At 59.0% G+C, this 22,336-nt stretch overlaps 1 protein-coding gene across 9 annotated transcripts in view; it reads right to left on the bottom strand.

Annotated features, from left to right (window-relative positions):
• Positions 1–22,336, bottom strand: part of Tmem51 (transmembrane protein 51) — a 44,536-nt gene that overhangs the window by 6,726 nt on the left and 15,474 nt on the right. For 2 of the 9 annotated variants that reach the window (XM_071617367.1, XM_071617366.1), the window contains exons 2-4: positions 923–1,768; positions 457–502; positions 60–222 (exon numbers count right to left, since the gene is read on the bottom strand). The gene's annotated coding sequence lies outside the window, so the exon portion shown is untranslated. Of the gene's footprint in view, positions 1–59; positions 223–456; positions 644–922; positions 1,769–22,336 lie in introns of all 9 variants that reach the window. The other 7 variants (XM_027951854.3, XM_027951853.2, XM_071617368.1 and 4 more) reach the window with 6 other exon arrangements.

The following is a 22,336-nucleotide window of genomic DNA, read 5'->3' as shown; positions in this document are numbered from 1 at the left end:
TTCTCCGCTCAGCTGCAGTTTCCCCATCACCTGGATCAGGTGCCCTAAACCCCACCAACCGCTGTGGCGCGTCTCCTCCTGGGAGTTCCTGGCCGTCTCTGAGCCTGGCCCGCAGCAGGGACTCTCAAGGGCTCTGGGATCTCAATGTGGAAAGAATGACCGGAGGCCGCGCGAAGCCACCAGCAAGACCAACTCTTCTTCGGCCACATCAAGTTCCCTTTCCTTAAAGGGGACAGGGGCCTGCACGTTTCCATCTGAGTTCCTAAACCCCGTCCCCAGGAAGCAGCTCGCAGACCCTGAGCGGCAGGGAGCAGCCAGCAGGCTGCAGCCTATGACCGCTGCAGGGAAGGGGACCCCCAAAAGCCCGGGGTGAGAGCCAGGAGGGGCGGGCGCCCCGCCGACCGCCCCGGCAGTCTGAGTGATGGGTTAGGGTGATTTTTATCTCCTTTTTCTTACCGGGAGAAGAACAGTTGGAAATAGAAAGATTCATGAGCTGCTTCTCCTAGACAGAGAAACAGAGAGGTTCATTCTTTGGGCTCCTGGTGGGTCGGTGTCCAGCGCTGCCTCAGACGCGTCCCTCTGGAGATCCTGGTCCTGCCGGGCTCCGCAGTAGCCGCTGCCCGTCTGTCTCGGGCTTGCTGACCTGGAGCGCCCTGTTCTGTTCAGCGGGTGCCTTTCCCTCCCAGAACTACGCAAAGAGCCAATTTGGTGCCTCCAGGGTTGGGGCTACAGAGCTTCTGACGTGGCCCTGGAAAGGTGCCACCTTGGGGGGCCGCGGGGGTCCCGGTTCATTCAGACTCAACCTCCAGACCCCGGGTTGGGCCGTCCGTGGCTGCCATGTTCGAGGGGGCCCTAGGGAGAGCCGGCGGCCCGGTGCCTGGGGTTTCAGGGGCAACCGTGAGCCAGCTAAGGGAAGACCCACCTGGCACGGGTGAGGGCGCGCCTGCCAACCGCTCCAGCTGCCCGGATCGAGTCAGATCCACCTGTGAAACGAAAACAGACCCAGTTTCTAGGTGGACCGTGAGCATTTCCATTTTGTGGGGTGCTCCTGGGGGGCATGAGCCTTGTGGGGACTCAGAAGGGAAGGAAGGGGTGGGCAGGGGCGTGGATCAGTGGGACCCAGAGAGCCCAGACTCTGTAGCCCATGAGCAGTAAGATGGGTGACAAGAGGTGGCCAAGGGCCATCGCGAGGGGAGCCTCTGCGCCAAGTTCCAGGCCTGAAGGCCCCAGAGTCACGTGCTGGGGGCGGGAAGAACGGCCAGAGCCTCTGCTGCTGCCCGGTCCTGCCTGCGAGCTGGCTCCAGGCCACCCCTCCACAGACCAGGGTCCAAGGGTGCCAGGTTCCCGACGCGGGGATCTCTCAGACTGTGCGTTTGGGAAAATGAAAAGCAGAGGAAAATGTCGAGGGGCTGGCGGGGAGGGAGGACTGGGTCAGCGGGCGAGGCGGGCACAGCAGCAGCCGTCACAGTAACAGGGCACCAGCAGCCGCTGACCCAGTCCTCACACCGGCCTTCAAAGACCGATGAGCCCCACCACCTCTGGGTCTCAGAGTGGGCAAGGGATTGGCTTTAGGTCACACAGCAGCAGCAGAGGCAAGACTCATGATCGGATCTGGCTGACTTGAACTGGACCTTCTGTGTCCCGAGCCACTGCTGGGTCCTGCAAGGTGGAGCCCTGGGGGCCGGCTCCCCCTGGAGCCCCCAGCAGGACCACCTGGCGACTCGCTGGCTTTAGGCCCTGGCGCTGGCTCCCTCGGGCATCCGAGTTCCTGCAGGAGGAGGACATGTGCGGCTTGTAGTCAGAAAGCTCAGAGTCATCGGTCCCAGCAGCCAGGGGACAGGAGCACAGGCGGCCACCAGGCTCCCCCTGCTCCCCAACCCGAGGCCAGGTTCCTGGGGGAAGGGCACCGAGGCCAGGCGGCTCCTCGGCCCTGGTGGCCGGTCCTGGTGGGCTTGTGCAGGGAGCTCGTCCGCCGCCTCGGGTTTGCATTTTAACCCAGGTTCTGCCACCAGCCAAGGTCACCCTAGTTCTGACTTCTTGGGGCAAACACCGTGACCAAGGGGCAGGGCTGCGCTCCCGGGGGCTGGAGGCTGCAGCTCCGGAGCCCTTGGGATGGGGGGCCGGGGTTAGCATCAGTGCCTGGATGTGAGGGGCTTAAAGCCCAACCAGAGGCCCGGGACAGGGCGCTGGGTGACCCAGGAGCGGCTGCGTTCCCAGGCCTCCAGGGCTGATCCTGGAGATTAGGGCGCAGGCACGGCTTGTCCTGCCCATATCTGGACTGATTCTTTCCAGCCTCAGAAGCGGTTCCCAAACCTTCTGCCAAGAGCACTCTGGGACCGAGCCGGCCGCCCGCCCTCTCCCACCCGCGCCCACCCCGCCGCGGTGCCCGGCTCCTGCTGGCTGAGTGGCCCCCAGGCTTCCCCCAGCTCCGTCGCTGTCCCGGGGCACCTGGTTCTTTTTCCAACTCTGACACTTTGGAATTGTAATGACGGTGAGCGCTACACACCTAGCAAGTGCCGGGTGCCTTACATGCACTTATTACTGTTGATTACTATTTATTATTATACTAACTTTACTTATAGTCTGTTTTATTCTACTTATAAAATCTCTGACGTTTTATTTATTATGTATTCACTTCTACTTATTCATAACTCTGGATCTTATTTCTTTAATATCATCATAATTTAATAGATCGTCATTCATTACCATGCTTCCATTTTCCGAGTACCCTGTGACAAACTTTTTCGAATCATCCTCAATTTACAAAGGAATAGTTTCAAGTTCAGAGAAGTTCAGCATCCGGCTCAAAGTCACACAGCAAAGGGCACCGCAGAGATTCAAGTTAGACCTGTCTGACTCCAGAGCTAGCCCACCCCACCCGGCGCCTCCCCGTCGCCCCACTGCAGGGAAAGCCCCCTCCCCAGGCTCCGGCCTGGAACCCCTCCCCCCAGGTCCACTTCAGTCTGTGCAGTGGGTGAAAGGCCTCCTTCCCTCAGCGTCCTTTCTCCTTCATAAAACCCGGCTCCCCGTGAGTCACTCCGGCCCTGCGGCCTGATACCATCGGGACGGGCTGTAAATAATTGATGCTGGGATGTTTAATCATCAAACGGGGTGGCCTGGAGGACAGGGCGGGGGTCATGACCTGAGACCATTTCCTGGGTCCCCCAGACCAGGGCCCCGACGGGGGCTTCGACCACAGAACTTTGTTCTCTTTCCTTCCCCGGCTGAAGGCCCGAGACCACCTCATGGCCTCCCTCCAGGGCCCGTCTCCAAACCCAGCTCCCTCCTGGGTGCGGGGGCCAGGGCTTCGGTGGGTGAGTTGGGGGACACAATCCAGCGCCTGCCGTTGGGTGGTCAAACAGGAGCTGCCCCTGACCGGGTGCTCAGGAGCCCACGGCCTGCCCCGGGCCTGCCCCCCCCCTCCCCGCAGCTGGGAGGGGCCCCCGCCTGTCACGGTCTCCGCAGAGGCCCAGGTCAGCCCAGGGATCACTCAGGCCACCGTGTGGCTCCCCGGGGCTGAGGAGCCAAGGTTTCACCCTGGCAGACGGCAGGTGCCAACACCTGGGGGCGCCGCGGGGGCAGTGGCTTCAGATTCTCCCAGGACACCCGCTCCCCAGGTGGTAAGCCTCCTGGGGGGGGTGGCACGCCACACCCCGTGGCCTGTCACTGTGGATGTCACCTGCTCCTGGGCCGGACCCAGGGGCCTCCGTGGCCTGGGTGGCTGCCCTGTCTCTGCCACTTGTCTGTGAACACCCCTCATGACCAGCTGCCCCGCGAGGCCGGCTCACCCCAAGCACAGGGCCCCCGATGGCTGCTTCTGCCTGTGCCTGAGGCAGAGGAAGACCAGGGTCACTGGGCGCTACTTCCTTAATTGACCAGAAGGGAGGTCCCCAGACCCACTTTCCCTCCTTCACGGTCAGGATGCTGAAGCTCAGCTTTCCGCCTCTCAGGCAGCCCTGCTCAGCTTCTTAGGCACCAGCTAGCGATTCCACATGACCATGGATATAAGCAGAAGTATAGGGGTGAAGGGACATTCAGAAAGAGTTCTTAGAGGGAAAGCACACATCTCCTCCCTCCCCCTTCCTCTTTCCTACTGGCAGTAGTGTAGATGTGAGGGCAGGAACTTAAGCAGCCATGCTGGAGCATGAGGTAAAGGATGGCAGAGCAAAACAGACAAGCCCAGGTCTCTGATGATCACAGAGATGTTCTTCCAATGCTAGACTGCTGACCTCTGGATTCCACCTACATGAGCGAGAAATAAACATGTATCTTACTGAATCTACTTTTTTTTTTTTAATTGTTGTCACCTAAATGCACCCAAGCCTGGTAAATAGTAACATGGTATTGTAATGATGTATAACAGCTATGCCAAGGATAGTGTTGAGAGAGTTACCTCGGTGGGTTTATCCAATGACCCTGAGAACCCCAAGAGCCAGAGGGTATTGCCCCATTTTATAGATGAGAAACCTGAGGTCTTGCTCTAAACCAGCAGGTCTCCATCTATCATCCTGCCACAAAGAAAAGATAACAAGTGGGCAGATGCTTAAGGTGGCCCAGGGTGCCTGCTTCCTGGCGTTCCTGCCCTTGGTGAGGCCCCTCCCCTGAGTGGGGGCAGGAACTGTGGCCTCTGGTCAAGGTGATGGACGAGGGTGGTTATGTCCATGGGCTCAGGTGGCATAAGAGAGGACTGACAGAGCCAAGGCCACTTGGGAGGAGACCATTTGGCAGGGACCTGGAGCAGGTTCCCACTGACCAGGAGCAGGACGGCGAAGCCCTTGGTGCCACACTGCGAGGTGGAGTCTGCAGACAGCCATGAGACCTCAGGTGAGAAGCTGGCGGAGGCTCCCGACCCCACGGCTGCAGAGGCCGGGAGGCCAGGCCCCAGAGGAGGAAGCCCGTGAGTCACCCCACAGCGGCCACAGGCGACCTGGCGAAGGGGGCGGCGGCTCTGAGGGCCCTGGAGAGATCCGGGGAGGGGTGAAGGGGTGAGGCTGGACGGCAGGAGCGCCTGGGAGTCGCTGCCGCTGTGGGGCAAAGGCTGGGGCTGCTGATGCCACCCGGAAAGGCACGCGGGAGCCAGGTGGCCCTGGGGACTCAGGTATGTGGAGGACTGGCAGGGGAGGTCCAGGACTCTGCCACAAGCTCAGTTCATGAGCTGTGCCCTGTACCCCTCAGAACCTCAGTTTCCTCATCTGTCAAACAGCAATAATGATTTTAAAAAATAATAATAACAGAAAATAACTGAGAAAGCGGAACACACCTGGCCCTCCGCATCCTTGGATTTTACATCTGTGGACTCAACCAACTGCGGACCAAAAGCACTCGGGGGTGGGGGGAGTCAGCATCTGTCGTGAACACCGACGGACTTTCCCTGTCATTATTCCCTAATGGCCACGTCCAGACCCCTCACACTGCATGGCTGTAAGTAACCCAGAGGCGACGTAAGGTCCACACGAGGATGCACGTCGGTCATGTGCAAACACAACACCCTGTGCATTAGGGCCTGAGCGTCCTTGGGTTTTGGCATCCACAAGGAGCCCTGGAACCCACCCCCTGCAGACAGCAAGGGCGACTGTAAACAGAAGGTGCCCCATACATGGAGCGCAGGCCTCCGAGAGGACCCTGCGGCTGACCGGCCCACAGCACTCCATCTGCAGGAAGCAGCGCCCGGCTTCCGTCCTCCAGGGTCTCCCCATTCTCCACCCAGGACAGGGACCTGTCACTAGGCCCAGGGGTGGGCACAGGGCCCAGCCTGGCCGGTCAGGGCTTCCAGGCTCCGGGGCTCAGGGGTGAGCCAAGGACAGCAGGGGGCCCGGAAGGCCAGGGAGCTTCACTTGGCATCTCAGCGCCTCAGTGGGTGGCTGAGGCCAGGCTGCTCTCTGCACGTGCGCCTCCCTCAGGAGCAGGCCCAGGGCTGGGGGGGGACAGCTGGCTCCGAACAGATGAGGACAGCAAGGAGCCGGGCCAGAGGAGGGTGAGTTCTGATGAGATGGCTTAAAACCTAGATCCAGCCGGGCCTGAAGCCAACTCCTGGAAGTGATCAGAGCCGGCTCTGATCAGAGCTGCACAAGCCCCCAGGGGCCAAGGTTCTGAAGCGATGGAGGGACTTACCTTACGTACACGCTCTGTCCCCACATTTCCTGTATCCCTTTAACCCAGGAAATGTCGGAACCCGGCTTTGGGAATGGGGTGGCTGGCAGGTGTGGGTGGCAGGACTGGGTGGCGGGTCCAGCTCCCTGTCGGGAGGGGCTTGATTTAACCAGATGAAGTCCTGCCTGCCCATCTCCGCCAAACACACGCACACCCCACTTTGTGGTGACTGTCGCTGCCGATTTCTGAGGTGTGAACCCCCACCATAACCACCATCAAGCCACCACGTGGTGTCTCTGAGCCCTGGGCTGGGAGCAGAGGGGCAGGGCCGGCTCTCGGGACGTGGACACACCAGCACTCGTGTGTCACCGTGTCTTCGCCTGAGTCCTGGGCCCAAGCAGTAAGGAGCATGTCCACCTTCCAGGTCTCTGAGGACACCACACGATCCCCACACTCAACATCTCAGGTAAGACGCTCGGGTGCCACTCCCAGGGCCACGTCCCTCAGGATCCTCCCGGGCGGGGCTGGGGCTGGTGGCCAGCAGCAGACCTCGGGGGGAGCCGGCTCAGAATCAGGCTCAGGACCCTCCATCGGCGAGACCTGGGCAGGTCCCTCCCGGGGTCTCGGAAGGAGGTGATGACGTGGGGACTGGGGATGTTTTATATCAGACACCAGCAGAGCTGGGCTGGGGAGGCGCGGAGGGGTCAGAGAAGGAGCTAGAACGTTCTGGGGAAGAAGGGCATGAGCAGTTCTGTGGAAATCACCGGAAGAGGATGACCTAGGAGGGAAGAGGAGAGCGCCCAGGGAAGGAGGGGAACCTGCGAAGGCAGAGAACACAGCCGCCGGCCGCAAACTGAGGGCAGAGCCCAAAGCGCAAGGGGCCGGCGCACTGGAGAGAGGCGGAGGAGAGACAGGGAGGGAGGGCAGCCAGGGGAGCGGGGCCCAGGCAGCCAGGCAGTGACCTGGCCCAAACCAAAGGCCCGACCAAGCACACCTTCCAAGCACCTTCCCGCCCGGCCAGGAAGTGCTGCTTCCTCAGTCCCTGGCTCCCCGGCCTTGGACAGCCACTGAGCACACCAGCCAAACTGTCATCCGTTTATTCTGCAAATACTTCCCAAGCTCCTCCTGCCCCGGCTACAGAGATCAGTGGGCAGAAAGGGTAGGGCTCTGTTCTGTGGCAGTGCTGCCTGACAGCGTACCATGTGACCCGGGGAGTCACCACGTGGACACGGGAGACGTGGACTGGTGGACAGGGGCGGAGCCACTCAGCTCCACTGGGTGACATGGGACCCTTACACCTGGGGCTGTCCTGGTGGCCACTGGGAACTGGCTTGACCCAGGAGCTGCCCTGTCCAGTATGGCAGCTGCCAGCACCCTGTGGCTCCCGAGCACTTGAATATGCCCCTCAGCACCGAGGGCGGAAAGTGCAAGACACAGACCAGGTCTCCCAGGCATCTGGGGACGAAAAGGATCTCTCATCAATATTTTCATTTTCATTTCATGTCAAAATGATGCATTTGGGAAAGACTGAATTAAGTAAAACAGTTCAATGTTGCCTGTTTCTTTGTCCTTTATTTAAAAAAGATGAACGTATTGGGACATTTAAAATACTATTTAGGGCTCACGCTCTACTCCTACTGGATGGTGCTGCCGTAGACTGGCCCCTCTCCCCAGTGTGGGGTCTCATCTTTCTTTGCTGTTGTCTCTAGGGCTAGAACAGACCTGGCACATGCAGCAGGAGCTTAATAAATGCATGCTGAGTGGATAAAGGGCATGGCAGTTACCAACGGTCAACCATGGCCCAGAGACTAAATGGGGAATTCCAGAAGGTCAACAACGTGTCAGTTTTAAGATGCACTGTTCTGAGTGGCATGGGAATCCCAGGGTCCCGCTCCTTCCTCCCGGGAGGGGACTCACCCCCTCACCAAGCTTCCCTCGTCCTCCACACCACCTACCCCTTAGTCACTGCCGTCTCGGGTATCAGATCCACTGTGGTAAGTGTCACAGTGCCTGGTTCAAGTGACCCTCATTGTTCTTAACAGAGGCCCCCCAAAAGCAAGAGCAGAGATGCGGGGGATTTTATCACAGGGTTTTGTTACAATTGCTCTGTTCTAGTCATTTCTTATTGTGTCTAATTTCTAAATTAAACCCATCACGTGTACCTGTGTAGGAAAATCACAGTATGTAGTACTGGGGCTTAGTACTCTCTGCACCCACAGGCCTCTTGGGGTGCACCACCCACAATGTGTTCCTGGATCTGGTCTCCTCCTGCATGCCCTGGGGACAGTCTTGGCCTCCTTGACTGCAGAGCAGGCTGCCCACTTCCTAGGCTGCTCCGAGGGCCAGGCGTGGCTCAGGACAGCACACATGGTCATTGTTTGCTGTGGGAGGCGAGGGCTGCTGCGGTCCCGGGTGAGTGAACTATAAGTCAGGCACCAGCCCAGGCCCCGAGCAGCTGCTGAGAGGCTTGTCCCTCAAGAGCAGCACCAGCCCAGGTCGACCAGCTGCCAGAACCACAGCTGGGGTCCCCAGTAAGTCAGGTAGCGATGGCGTGGACAGAGGCCTGGAGCTGGGGTGAGCATGATCAAGGATGGCGAGGAGGTCCGCTCGGGGGGCACCTATGATGGTCCCAACTTAAACAAATTACTGCTGAAGCACGTGTCTGTATGTCTGATGTGCTACATAGAAACATGGAGGCCGGGGAGGAGGAGGAAAGGTCTCCAGGGCCAGATGGATGCTCAGACCAGTGACTCTCCATCATCGGAGTGTCCATTCGGAGACCCTTCCCTGAGAAGGGCCGTGGCGGCTTCCTGTGGCTGCTTAGTGGCTTAAAGCAACCTGGATTTACTCTTAGCCTCCTGGAGGCCGGAAGGCTACAGCCCAGGATGGGCAGGGTGTGTTCCTTCTGAGGCTCGGGAGAGAAACCCCTTGCTTGCCTCTCTCTCCCGGCTTCCCGAGGCGCCTTGCCTGCACTGCGGCCCCTTCTCCACCTTCGTAGCGCAGCCCACTGATGTCTGCTTCCGACGTCCCACTGGCTTCTCAAATTCGGCCTGGTCTGCTCCCCTCTTATAAGGGCTCTGGGGACCACGTCATGCCCACCTGGATAACCTGGGAGAGTCCCCTCATCTCAGGTTTTCTGATGAATTCCCACCTGCAGAGCACTTTCACCATGTAAGGGGACAGGTGGGGTTCTGGGGTTAGGAGGTAGGCCTTAGGCAGGTGGAGAGGGGTGTGGTTCAGTCTGCCAAAATGGCTCTGCCAAAATCTGTGCCCCGTCAGGGATACATTGTCTCTCCACTGGACTGTACCCCGGGGTCAGCATCCCTGCTCCGGTATCTAACGGCGTTGTCCCTGGAGATTCAGGGGTACCTGGATGTAGACAGCGGGCGTCAGATTACAAACCAGGGGTGCACACGTTTTACAAGAGCCTCTTGTCTTCCAAGCAGCATCTTCCAAGCATGACAGGAGCAGCTACCTTGCTCTCAATGTCACTCCCCGCCTGGGGACCTCACTTAGCCTCCACGAACAGCCACTATCACCACCCCCATGCGACACAGGGACCCAGAGAGGTTCCTCAACTTGCCAGAGTCTCCGGTTAATAAGTAGCATGGTGAGGCTGAGTCCACAGTCCACCCTCTCAGCCCTCTAGTGCAGCCGCCGCCCCGCCCCCAGGCCAGCTTTTCAAACAGGTGTTGAGGCGCGGCTCCGGGGCAGAGAGCTTGCGGAGCCCCAAAGTGGGAAAAAAGAAAACAAAAAGTAGTTCTCTTTCCACCTTCTACCTCGGCTTCCATGAACAAAGCTCTCCTTTGGCTGCTGTCAGAAGCAGAGGTTCCCTGGCAGCAGGAAGATGGGGCGGGGGGGAGTCCAGAATGTGCAGAGGTGAAGACAAAGGCCAGTGTCTGAGTCACCCTCCTTAGGAGTCAAGGTCAAAGCCCAAGGTTGACCCTGGCCTCTCTGCCGGCCCAGCTCATTCCCCCCCCCCCACCGGGCCCTGGGGTCCCCTGGGCCTTTCCTGGCCAGGGATCTGTACTCTCTGAGCTGGCACGGCTGGAATCAGGGTGAAATTAGCCCACAGGCTCAGTCCCCGGTCTGCGCTTAGGAACTGTAACTCCAAACCTTTTGGCATCAAATGGAAATACTGAAGCAAAGGTGGCCAGAGGGTTGGAGATTAGCAGGGGACAGGGCTGCTTCCTGAGCAGAGAGAAGCTTCCAGCATGCTCAGCCACACAACGATGGTAACGATGCTACTTCCTGAGGGTTCCCATCAGCTGGGCAGAGATGGTGCTGCCTGGGAGGGTGGGCCCTGGGGTGGGGGCAGGGGCAAAGCTGCTGTGCCCTGCCTGAGTCTCCCTCCGGTCAACAATCTCCGTGGTGCACACGCCACGCTGGCCGTAATTGGAGTATAGAGGACCCAGAGATGCACATCAGACAACTCAGCACCAGTACCCTATGATACTCAGCACCAGTGCCCTATGATACTCAGCACCAGTACCCTATGATACTCAGCACCAGTACCCTATGATACTCAGCACCAGTGCCCTATGGTACTCAGTGTCAGAACCCCTTTCTTTATAAATTTCTTTATAAATTCCAGTACCAAATAGTAAAAATCTCAAACAGGTATAGGGGATGCCTCTTGTTTCCAGGTCAAATAGGTCTCTGCTGTGTCCCCAGAGAGCTAAGCGTATTGCACAAGTGCCTGGCTCCTGGAGAGTGTCACTGGAAGCCCCAGGGGACAGCCACACTGGGCTGGGGGAATCAGGCTGCCTCCAGGAGCGCCCCCTTTCTGATTGTAAGTGTGGGCGTGGCCATTACCGGCCCATCGAACGTCCTATATCCCAGTGCCCACCAATCCAGGCCTCCTGTTTCCCAGGGGCGTGGCCACAGAGCCGGAGTCCTGGCTGCAGAGAATCCCCGCTGGGGAGAATCCGGGCTTGGGACCCTGCTAGGCCTGTGGGAAGGACAGGACAGATCTGGAGCTTCTGGGGCCTCTCTGTCATGGCAAGAGGCTGCCCTAGGAAGAAGCCCAGGTGTAGGCAAGGAATGCTGCGCGGAGGGCAGGGGGGCTGCAGGGGACACCGGTGAGCCCAGGAATCCCCCGACCCACCAGCATTTCCTGTGACTGAACCCACACACCCTCTCTTCTTACTGAAAACGTGTAAATAAAACAGTGACAGTAGAACCAGACCTTAACTAACGGGCTCCTGCAGTCTCGGGACTTGCGCATCCGGGCCACGGGGGCCAGAGGGGGAGTTCTGGAAGCAGGGCAGAGTCTAGGCCCCAATTCTAGGGTCATGGGGTCTTTTTCTGTGACCACCATATTTTGAGGATGACCATTAAGGCCACTCAACAAGACAGGCCTGCAGCCCTTGTGGTGACTGAGGAAGGACATTATTTGGGACCGAGTGTTGGTTAATCTCTCCTAGAGCCACTGCCCTAGAGTACACCAACCCGGGGACATGGAATGGGAACGTCCCTGGGCAGCCCTGTTCTGAAAATGGAATTGCCAAGGTTAGACTGCGGGCTGGGGCTCGGTGGTGGAGCACGAGGCCCTGGCTGCCGTCCCCAGCACTGCCATTAAAAAAAAAGAAGAAGAAGAAGAAGAAGAAGCCAGGCACCAGGCACTCCCCGTAATCCCAACAAGTGAGAAGTGAGGCAGGAGGATCCCAAGTTAGAGCAGCCTGGAGAGCAGTTATCTACAACAGAGAGAGGAGAAAAGGAGGTGAGTCTGGAAGACCTGTCGGAGCAGGCAGACCCCCGGGGGAGGGTGCAGGGGGGACACTGTGGGAAGGGGGGGACACTGTGGGAAGGGGGTGAGCTGGCTCTGGGCCGGAGCCCCAGGGCTGCCTCTCTGGTCAGGGAGTCTGGACTCTTTGGTCTGCAAGGCTGTTGCAGGGCGTGTCCAGCATGAGGTTTGTTCACCAGCCACCAGCCACAGTCCCACAGGCCTTGCTGGGCCACATGGGGCCTGGGGGCGGCCACACTCCAGGACACCTACTTGCTCCTCCACGGCCACTGCGCCCACTGCAGTCTACACTGCTCCCGGGGACCTATCCTAAGGGGCAACCATGACGTCACTGTCTGGTCAAGATCCTTCCTGGGCTCCCTGTTGCCCCCAAGATAAAGCCCTGCTCCAAGGCCCTCCAGGGTCCTAGTGTCCACTCTACTCCTCATGCACGACCTCATCTAATTCTCCCCAGCCCTTTACACAGCCCCGCTCTACTGATGAGCTCTGGAGGTACTGAGCAGCAGTACCAGTCACATGGCCACAACTGGGACATGCAAAAATGTCTCTAGCCATTGACAAATGTCCCCTGGGAAGGCAGGATCACCCCTGGTTCAAAACAACTACTCTGTACTATTGGTTTAAAACAAAATGAAAAGCAGCACTGTCCTAATCTATATAAGATGACTGAGGCCAGTCGGATTCGCCCCCCGGCAGGTGTGGTCTCAAATCCACCCGATTCCTGTCTCGTTGCTGCCTCTGCCCAAGCCACCATCGCAGACCACTGCCTTGGTTTCTGACCTGGATCTTGCTGCTGCCCTTGCCCCCGGGGTCTTCTCCACTCAGAGCAGAGAATGAGCTTCGAGAAGTGTTCTTCAGCCAGGTCATCCTCCCTGTGTTTCCAACTACCTGAGAGTAAATCCAAACCCCCGTCCTGCCTTCAGAGTGCCCTGCCATCTGCCCCCGGCTCTGTCCTCGGCCCTGCTCTAACCCTGGCCACTCACAGGGTGGTCCAGGGACAGCTCCTGGGCAGCTCGTACAGATGCTCTGGGCCCCTGCCGGCCGGGAGCCTGCAGCCCACAGGCGAGCATGCACCTGTGAGCTGCTCCGGCTGCCGTTGTCACCGGCTCCTGCTCAGCTGTCATTTCAAATGTCCCCTCCACATCTAGGCTTCCAAACAGAACCTGCAAGTCCTAGTCCCTGTGGCTCTGGGTCTTCACCCCCTCCTGGCTCTCTGGCAACCTGCAGGACGAGTCTTATCTGCTGCCTCTCTCTCCGCCCCCCACACCCCAGGTGCCAGCCCTGCGGAGACAGGGACAGGGCAGACGGTGCCAGGCACAGAGACATGCTCAGCAAACACCACGGCAGTCATCACGGGCCACCCACACGCTGGCCTTACCCTGAGGCCCTCAGTTTTCTTTATGGGAAGTAGCGTGTTTATTCTTGCACAGCGAGACGTGACAGGTACCATGTGTGATAAGAGCCATCTCATGCAGTGACTGCACGTTTCCTGGCTGGTAACAGGCCGAGGAGGGCCCCCTGGGCCAGCGGGGGCCTGATCCCGCTCCTGCGACCACACCTGGGGCCTCTGCCCAGCACTGGGACACACAGGTAAATACAGCAGCCCATTGCACAGGCGCCTGGTGTTCCAAAGGTCCCAATATTTAGCCCCCTCCTGTGCTTTTTCAGGGCTGTAGATATAAACCCCTGTACCCCGTCCTCAGGGAGGACACGGGAGCTCTCAAGTGAAGAAGCAGGTGACGTTTCTGCACCCCCCACCTGCCATCAGGCTGGCACACACCCTCACCCCTAGGAGCCGCCAGGTAAGTTACCTCTCATCTTCCCAGAGTTCTTCTTCCCTGGCCCTCCCTGTCAGTCCTCTCCCTCACACCAAGCTGCCTTAGGTAGTCACCTCCCTGGATTTAATCCTCAGGACAGTCTTTTACATATGGAACACAGGGTCCCAATTTTGCAAAATGAAGAATCCGAAGCTCAGAGAGGTGAAGTCATTTGCCCGAGGTCACACAGCCAGCCAGTCGGCAATTGGCCCAGAGTTGAGCTCAGAGTGGTCCTGTTATACGGATGACCCTGCGCACTAAAGCTGTGGGCTGCGGACCGGGCACTGTTGCCCACACCTTGACGGCTTCATCTTGCCACAGTGCCCCAGGGTGGGTGCCATGACCGCGCCCATTCTACAGAGAAGGAAATGGGGCCCAGAGAGGCCGAGCCACACTTCCCCAAGGTCACATGGCCCAGAGAGAGCAGGGGTTGGTGCAGAGGGCCCTTCTGCCCTGCGCTGCCATCCTGCTTCCCATTTATTGTGGTCACTTATTCTAACATACAAACTGGTCGCTGTGGGGCTTCCTGCAGGGGGCTGGGCGACCCGGATGGAGGATTTGCCTTATTTTTTTGGTTTTCAACCCAAAGGAAACAGAGCAGTTGAGAAACCCACACTGTGGTTCCCAAGAGGCAGGCAAGATGATAAACAAGGAAATAAGACACAGAAAATAAACAAATGAAAGGGGCGCCCGTGCCCCGAGCCCAGGGTGGTCCAGCGGGCAGCGGGGGTGGGCAGCTCATTCAAATGCAAGAGTCACTGCTGGGCCCCAACCTCAGGAGCTAATGCCCAGGGCAGGCCTTGAGGTTTTCAAATGAGAGACTCCACAGAAGGCTCCCTATTGGACCCCGGGGTTCCCAGGACACAGTTCCCAAAGGCTTAGCTACACACCTGTCGCCACAGCCCGCAGAACACTGTCCCCAGGTCACCTCCCCCAGGCAGGAAAACACACTTCCCACCCGACTGCAGCCCCAGCCCCTCCCACAACAGCAGTGTGTGACCTGCAGAGGACAGCAGATGGCGGCCGCCAGGTGTTTGGGCTTCCGGTGGCCTTGTACCTACAGACCCAGTTAATCCCCACAATAGCCTTTGGAAACGGCACCAGCACCACCCACCCCCGGCTTGCAGAGGGGGAGACGGGGAGGCTCAGGGCAGCCAGGACCTGGCCCCAGGCCCCTCGGCGGGGCGGGTAGGATTTGGAACCAATTCTGGAGCCAGGGCTCAGCCTCCCTGGAGAAGGGCCGGCTCTCTCCACCAGCCAGGGCTTCCCGCTCCAGGTCACCAGGGCCATCGGTACCAGTCCCCACCCACAAAGCCAAGGGCTGCAGGGGCAGCAAGCAGGTCACGGGCCCACTAGACCCAGCCTCAGTCCCAGCGAGGACGTCTCTGAGCCTCGGTTTTTGCTCTGAAAGTGAAGATATGGCAGGGCTTCCCCACGGGGTATGATACAGATTAAATTAGCTAATACGGGTTGGACATCCCTAATCCAAAATCCAGATTCTGTACGATCCAAAGGTTTCTGAGCACCAACATGAGACCCGAAGTGGAAAATTCCATGACCTCAAGAGACAGGTCAAAATCAAATGGAGATGCACAAAAAATATCATGGAAAAATTACCTTCAGGCTAGCTACGTGTATAAGGTGCATACGAAACATACATTTGGGCGATGTACAGACAAACATTGCAAAATCCCAAACCTTCTGGTCCCAAGCATTTCGGATAAGGTAATGCTTGTAATAATAATAATAAGCAATGTTTACTCTTCCATGCTCAAGGTTCTGTGAAGGAAGAAATATTGCCATGTTCATTCTACAGATGAAAAGCCCAGGTTCAGAGAGGTTAAGTAGCTTACATAAAGATGCACGGCTACTTGTGGAGATGTGGGGGGCTGTGAGCGCCTAAGAACCCCATAATGCATCCTGTCTCAAAGTCAAAAATGTACCCAAGACAGCCAACATGGTATCTACTGCATAACAGCCCCTCTACTCGGTGCCGGTGGTTATTCTCTGGATGGCAACCGGGAGACAGGACCCAGAGCGGGCCTGTCTAGTCCTGCTCGGAGCCCGGCGCCTGGAGGACGTCTGTGCCCTGCAAGGCATTCCTGCCCCTTTCCCGGCTCGGCAGGCCCCGTGATGCCTGGCCCACGGCCAGGACTTGCCAGCAACTGAGAAGGCTTTGTCTGTGGCTTAGAGCTGGTCTCCTCCACGGTCAGGAGACAGCCCTGGGGCCAGACTTTGGCCCTAATCAGGTTTATGTTTAAAAATAGGCTCCCAATAAGTGTGTTCAGCATCTATCTTCAAAGACTCAACTGTCCAGACGGGGGCCTTAGAACCTGGTGACGCCCTTCCAGGCTGGGTCTCCAGCTGTCTGCATTGCCTGTGGAAAGTGCAAAAAGATATGACTCGGGAGGCTGAGGCAGGAGAATTGCAAGTTTGAGACTAGCCTCAGCATCTTAGCAAGGACGGCAGCAACTTAGTGAGACCCTGTCTCAAAAAGTACACAGGGCTGGGGGTGTGGCTCAGTGGCCAAGCACCCCTGGGTTCAATCCCTGGTTCAGAGAGAGAGAGAGAGAGAGAGAGAGAGAGAATATGCAGATGCCTGAGACCCCACCCAAGCTGACCGTGAGCTGGCCTTTTGGTTGACTCTAGACGTAACTTAGATGTAACAGGAGCCACAGACCTTGGAGCACAATTGTATGAGCTCTGACAACCTCCTGTGTCCGAGCAGCCACCGCCCAGGTCAAGATGTGAGACATTTCCTTGACCCAGAAAGTCCCCTGTGTGGGCCTCCTACCTCCCACTCTGTGGCCCTCTGCTTTTGGTCACCAGCCTCGCGGCACTGGAAGTGTCTCAGAACAGATCTCCTAAGCCGCCCCCACCCCCGCGGCTCACCCACGGTGCGGCCTGTGTCACAGTCCTCCACCTTCACCTGGCCCAGTGGCAGTGGACGTGCGGGTTTCTCACAGCCTGTCCACCTGACCCACCGACGGTCACCTGCGCTGTCTCCTCCTGGCTGCTCTGGAGGAAGCCGCGGTGCGGCCAGAGGTCTGCCTTTCTCTGTAAATACCCCGGGGAGCAGCTGCGGGTCACTGTCACCCTCTCTGCAGGGGCAACAGCTGCTCAGGTGCTGAGAAGCCCCTGGAGGTCCGAGGCCTGCGCTGGGCCACGGAGGACTCCGCCGTCCTAACCGGTGACCCTTGAGTGCCTCACATTTCGATTCGCGTTTTCCTCTGAGAGTCCAACAGATTCTGAGCGGTTTGTTCTGAGGGACGCGAGCTGTTCACACCAGGGCTGGGGCCCGTGGTCACCGTGCAAGGACGATCCCCGCGGCCCAGGCTGTCCCAGGGTTTCCCACCTCCCCTCCCCACAGTCCAGGGAGGCTTCAGTCCATCCTCCAAACCCCTCGAGGGGATCCATGCCGTCAAGGAGGCCGGGAAGCAAGCCCGCTAGAGGTGATGGAGATCCGGCTCTTTCCAGAGGCTTCGCCTTTCTGCTCCTCAGTCTACTCATCTGTAAGATGGGTGCCTTTCTGGTACGGTGCACATGCCTGGCGTACTGAGGTGCTGGCGGGGTGGCAGGTGGCTCAGGAAGCACTTGAGCCCCCGCTGCTGTCTCAGGACCCCTGCATCCCCTCGCTTGGGAGAGGCAGGGTGGGTTTGGGATCTAGGTGGGGTCTGGGGCGGGCCTCTTCAGGTCCTGAGGCTCACCAGGCCTCAGAACCCGGCCCCAGGTGTGGACGCCCCAGGTGTGGACACAGGCCCCAGGTGTGGACGCTGAGCAGAGGATGCAGAGGTAGGTGTGTGGGAGGAGGAGGGGGTGAGGCCACAGCCGGAGCCCAGCAGCAGGGCCAGGGACGGGGAACAGGGGCCGGTTTACTCTGCGCTGGCCTCCTCTCAGCTCTGCCCTGGGACTTGCCCCCCCACACACACCAGCAAGGCCCCAGCCAGGCCAAGAAGGTCTGCAGCCCCCACCTGGCCCATGGTCAGCTCGGCACAGTCCTAACACCCTCTGCGAGGGGCACTCTAGTTGGGGGCTGAGGGTCCCGTCCCCACAGTCGGGGGCCCTGCTTTGACTCCAGCTGTGTCCCTCCATCCTGTGGGTGAACCTGAGCCCGGGCCTTCAGCTGGGCTGTGAAAGGGGGACAGAGGAGCACTGTCTCCGGAAGCCCAGCAGGTGGCGCACTTGGAGTCCCAGGTACTCAGGAGGCTGAGGCAGGAGGATCTTGTGAGCCCAGGAGACAGAGGCCAGCCTGGGGCAGCAGGACAAGACGCTGCCTCAAGACAGAAAAAGAAAAGAAGGAAGGAGGAAAGGAGGGAGGGAGGGAGGGAGGCTCCTCTGCTGGAGTCCAGAGGTGCCACCAGCCCGGGTGGCAGAGCGGCCCCGTGGGCTGGGCAGGTTATTGGCGGCAGCCCTGGGCCTCATCAGAGGTCAGTGGGAAACAGCGCACAGGGCTGGGGGACAGAGAACGCGGCTCTCGGGCATCTCCTCCACCGCCTCTCGGGCAGCGGCGTGCTGGCCCTCAGCTCCAGCCATCTCCAGGGTGCTCCTAGGGGACGGTTCCCTTAGCTCCCTCCCGAAGCCAGGCGGCTCGGCTCTGCCACCAAGGTCTGTCATGTGGGGACCACGGTGGACCCCACCTTGGCGCCCAGCCCACACAAGCAGGTGACCTGGCCTATAGGAAGTCTAGAAAGTGTCCCCACAAACACGATGGAGTCCTGCCGTCTCCTGGGGCCTGCGTCCCTCCCCTTGTCAGAGATGCCAGGCCCATGTGACCAGGTCCCTGTCAAACAGAGCAACACCCAGCTGGTGTCCAGGGCCTGGGGTGCTGGTGGCTACCCCAGCCACAGGGGCGGCTGACACCTGCCCGCCCCTCTCTTGGGGTGGCTGGACTTTGCTCCTGAGTGGAGGGGGTGTCCCCGGGAGGTCAAGGGGATTCCATGTCCCGGGTGGGGGTGAAGGACGGCAGATCTGCCTGGGCACAGGGGCCTGCTCTGCCCCCTCTGTCCAGTCCAAGGGCACTCGGATACCATAAGTGGGGTCACCACTGGGGTGTACCTCGGGCCAGGACGCAGGAGTGGCTGTCCCAGGTGCAAGGGTGGTACAGAGCTGCAAAATCAACCCTGCTGAATGCATGTCACAATGTCACTGTGAAACCCAGTGTTTCGTCCAGTTAATTATGTGCCAATAATTGTTACAAAACAAAAAGGGAAGCAGATCACTGGTTCCTGGGCGGGAGTGGGGGAGGGGGAGGGGAGTGACCGCCAACGGTAGGTCACTGGGGGTGACGTCAGCGGTCGAGTTGACAAGGTGAGGTCTCACAGCTCCACCAACATGCAAACGGCCGTCAAATTTTATACTCAGAAAACCCCAAACACCACAATAAACCCAGCTCAGATTCAGTCTTCGCCTCAGGAGCCCGCGATTCTCAGCAACGCCAGAAGGACACGGTCTCCCCAGAAACTCTTCTGGGGCCCAGTTCTCGACAGTCCCTCGCACGGGCTCAGCCGGTCAGTGACTCCTGTGGTGACCGCTGAGTCTTAACAACGCCCGCCTGAGCGTCCAGCCGCAGCCCTTGGTGACCACCGTGTCCTGGGGACAGAGTCGTGGCCGGGAGCCCTGCGGGGACTTTCCAATCCCTGTGGCCTCCGGGGTCCTGTCACTAAACATCGCAACACACCTGGGAGATGGCGACTGACAGAGACGGAACCCGAACCCCGAGCCACTGGCCGGCACTTTTCTGGGTTGTTAACGTCGGCAGCAGCAGGACGGAGCCGTGGGCAGAGACGGAGGCTGAACTGGAAAGTTCAAAGTCAAGTTCACACAGGGAACCGGTTCGTTTCACTTGACTTTGTCATCAGTGCCCCAAATTGTCTTGTTACCTAGAGGATGGGGCGTGGAGACGTGATTGCCACTAGGTGTCAAATGGGCTGGGAATGTCATTGTCCCCAGTGTCCCATACCCCCGTGGTGGGGCGTGGGGACACTTTCACCCATGCTGCTGTATGGGGGGGGATTCCCCAGGTCCTGGCAGGGATGAGTGGAACCAGGAAGGACCCTGGGGCCATTCCATGTGAGCCCCTGGCTTTCAGATAAAGACGGGACCTCTGGGGGGGGGGGGCGAGGCATTTTACCGTCATGTGGGGTCACAGGCACGGGGGAGGGGGAGGGGGCTGCGGACACCTGCTCACCACCATCAGGGCCAGCATTCTCCTCCCTCTGGGAGAGAGGCCCAGGAAGGCGGGGCCCTCAGGGACTCTGCCCAAGGTCATGGGCAGCAGGGGGCTCAGCTGGGGACTGACCTGGGCCTCTGGGGCTCCAACACCAGCGTCCTCAAAGCTGCCACTTCCCGGGCACAGACCAAGCAATCTTAGGAGCCAAATCAAAGGACCCCACCCAAGTCCCGGACAGAATAAAGCACTCAACAGAAGCAGAGAGGGTCCCAGAGAGCCACCCGGAGCCGTCCCCAGCCGGCCACGCGAGCAGCCCTCCCTCCCCACGAACCAGCTGCTCCCGTCTGTGTCCTCCTTTGTCAAATGACCCTCCAGGTCCCTCAGTGTCCACTCCTGCCCCTCTCCTCCTCTGGGCTTCCCACTGTCCTGATGGCCTGGGCCCCTTGTCCCCGGCTCCTTCCACCCTCTCCACATGACTCCTTCCTCTCAAACTGGCAGCCCAAGGACTGCACCTGGCCTGGGGAAGAGTCTTCTTTGGGCGCTAATGCCAGTTACTTGTTTATTTGTTACGGAGTCATTCCGGCGTGGAGAAAGAGCAGGGGTGAGCCCCAACACCCTGCTTCTCACCCACAATGGGCACCGGGGCTGAGTCACATCTGTGCCTTACAGATCGGGCTGGCCCCCACTTTGCCACAGTCCCCACCACTCCCTACTGTCTCACATCTGGCCACTCTCCCCGCCCCTCGGAGGCACGCGCATCCCCGACTCCTGTCCTCGCCCACGTTCCCGTGATCCCCACACTCGTTGCTGCCTCTTCCCTCAGTCTTTCTTTCCAGGGGTGCTCCCTGCACCCCACCCCTACTCCTCCAGTGGACTGTCTCCAGTGCCATCCCAGCCCCTACGCCCATCACGTCTCTGCGTCCATCACAACATCAGAGGACGCCCACAGAGCCCCCGCTCCTGGGGAGGGCCCGGCCACCCACCCACCCTTAGGCCAACGTCAGAGTCCTCAATGCTGGCTCCATGCGGGACCCTGTGACCTCTGCACCAGTGACCCCGGGGCCATGCTCTCTGCCAGGAAGATCAGCGCAGCCTCAGGGGCACACCTAAGGGTGACACAGATCCAGTCTCCCTGCTTGGCTCCCCCCCAGCTACCCACCAAGGCCTGCCCTGCCCCCCACGTCTCATTCCCCCTTCTCTCGAAAGCCTCCAAGGCCAGTGAGACGGGGCTCTCCTCTCCATGACTCACAGACACAGGTCACTTGTACTAGCCAGACACTACTCGCCAATTAGAGCTGTCTGGGGGGTGTCATTTTCATTCCTGTGTCTCTAACTGCATCCTAAGTCAAACAGGCAGGATAAACGCCTGTGATCTTCTTGCTGCCTCCGGGCACCCCCCATCTCCCGGGAACTCCTCTCACCGGGCGCAGAACTGTGTGCCTAGCAAAGTTGACCAATCTCTCTGGACTTCACTCATTCATGTCAGCAAACGTTAACTGAGCGACTACTGGGTCCAGGCTGAGGAAAGGCCTGTTCTTGTGAAATTTCTATTCTACGGAGAGGCAGTTAAAGGGATGGCCTAACCAGAGAGGCACAGGAAAACAAACAGGATGGTGTAGGAGTAAAGGAGGAGGGAGGGTGGATCAGACACAGACACTAAGCAGAGTTTAGACTGATACAGTGAAATGACGGGACCCCGTCAGTGAAGGCTGGAAGAGTGTGCTGGAAGTGAGAACCCTCCCTTCACTCAGAGATGCCCCTCCACTTGTCTCTGAGCCTCTCTGGCTAATGCTGATGGCCGTCCTTGAAAGGCCCTCTGTTAGTCTGCTTTCTGTTACTATAACAAAATACCTGACATAATCAATTTATTAGGAGGAAAGGTTTATTCTGGCTCTTGGTTTCAGCCCATGGTTGCTTGGTTTTGTTGCTATGGGCCTGTGGTGGCAAAGCACATTGTGGCAGGAGCATGTGGCAGAGGAGGGCTGCTTACCCCATGACAATCGAGAAGCAAAGAGAGACCAAAAGGAGGAGCTGAGGCCCAAGATCCTCTTCAAGGGCTTCTTCTGCAATGACCTAACTTCCTCCCACTAGGCCTCACCACCTAAGGCTCTACCCCTCCCAGTAGTGTCACAGGCTGGGGACCAAGATTTCAACAAGCTTGGGGGACATTCAAGAGTCAAACTATAGCAGTCCCCTCCCTGAGCGTCCCCCCACCCCTCCCACAGCCTTGCGCAGCTGAAGTGCAGAACCCCGTGTCCTCCGGGCTGCTTCCCCTGCCTCGGGAATGACAGCCCCTTTAGATGCCGCTTCAAAGTCACTGCCCCACTATGGAACCGCCTGGTCCAGAGGCACAGCTGTGGTCCACTGGGGAGGTGGCCACAGGAGTGTCACCAGCATCCGGGTGACAGATGCAGAACAAGTCACAGGGATGTTCGGCATGGGGTGAACCGTCCCTGACCCCAGGGTTAAGAAGGGGTGTTCCAGGGACAGCAGGGCTGGAAGGCAGCGTGGTTG

Source organism: Marmota flaviventris, chromosome 10 (genome assembly GCF_047511675.1).
Source record: "Marmota flaviventris isolate mMarFla1 chromosome 10, mMarFla1.hap1, whole genome shotgun sequence".
Taxonomy (NCBI): Eukaryota; Metazoa; Chordata; class Mammalia; order Rodentia; family Sciuridae; genus Marmota; species Marmota flaviventris.
Note: the sequence above shows the minus strand (reverse complement) of the source record. Positions and strands in the feature narration are given on the sequence as shown.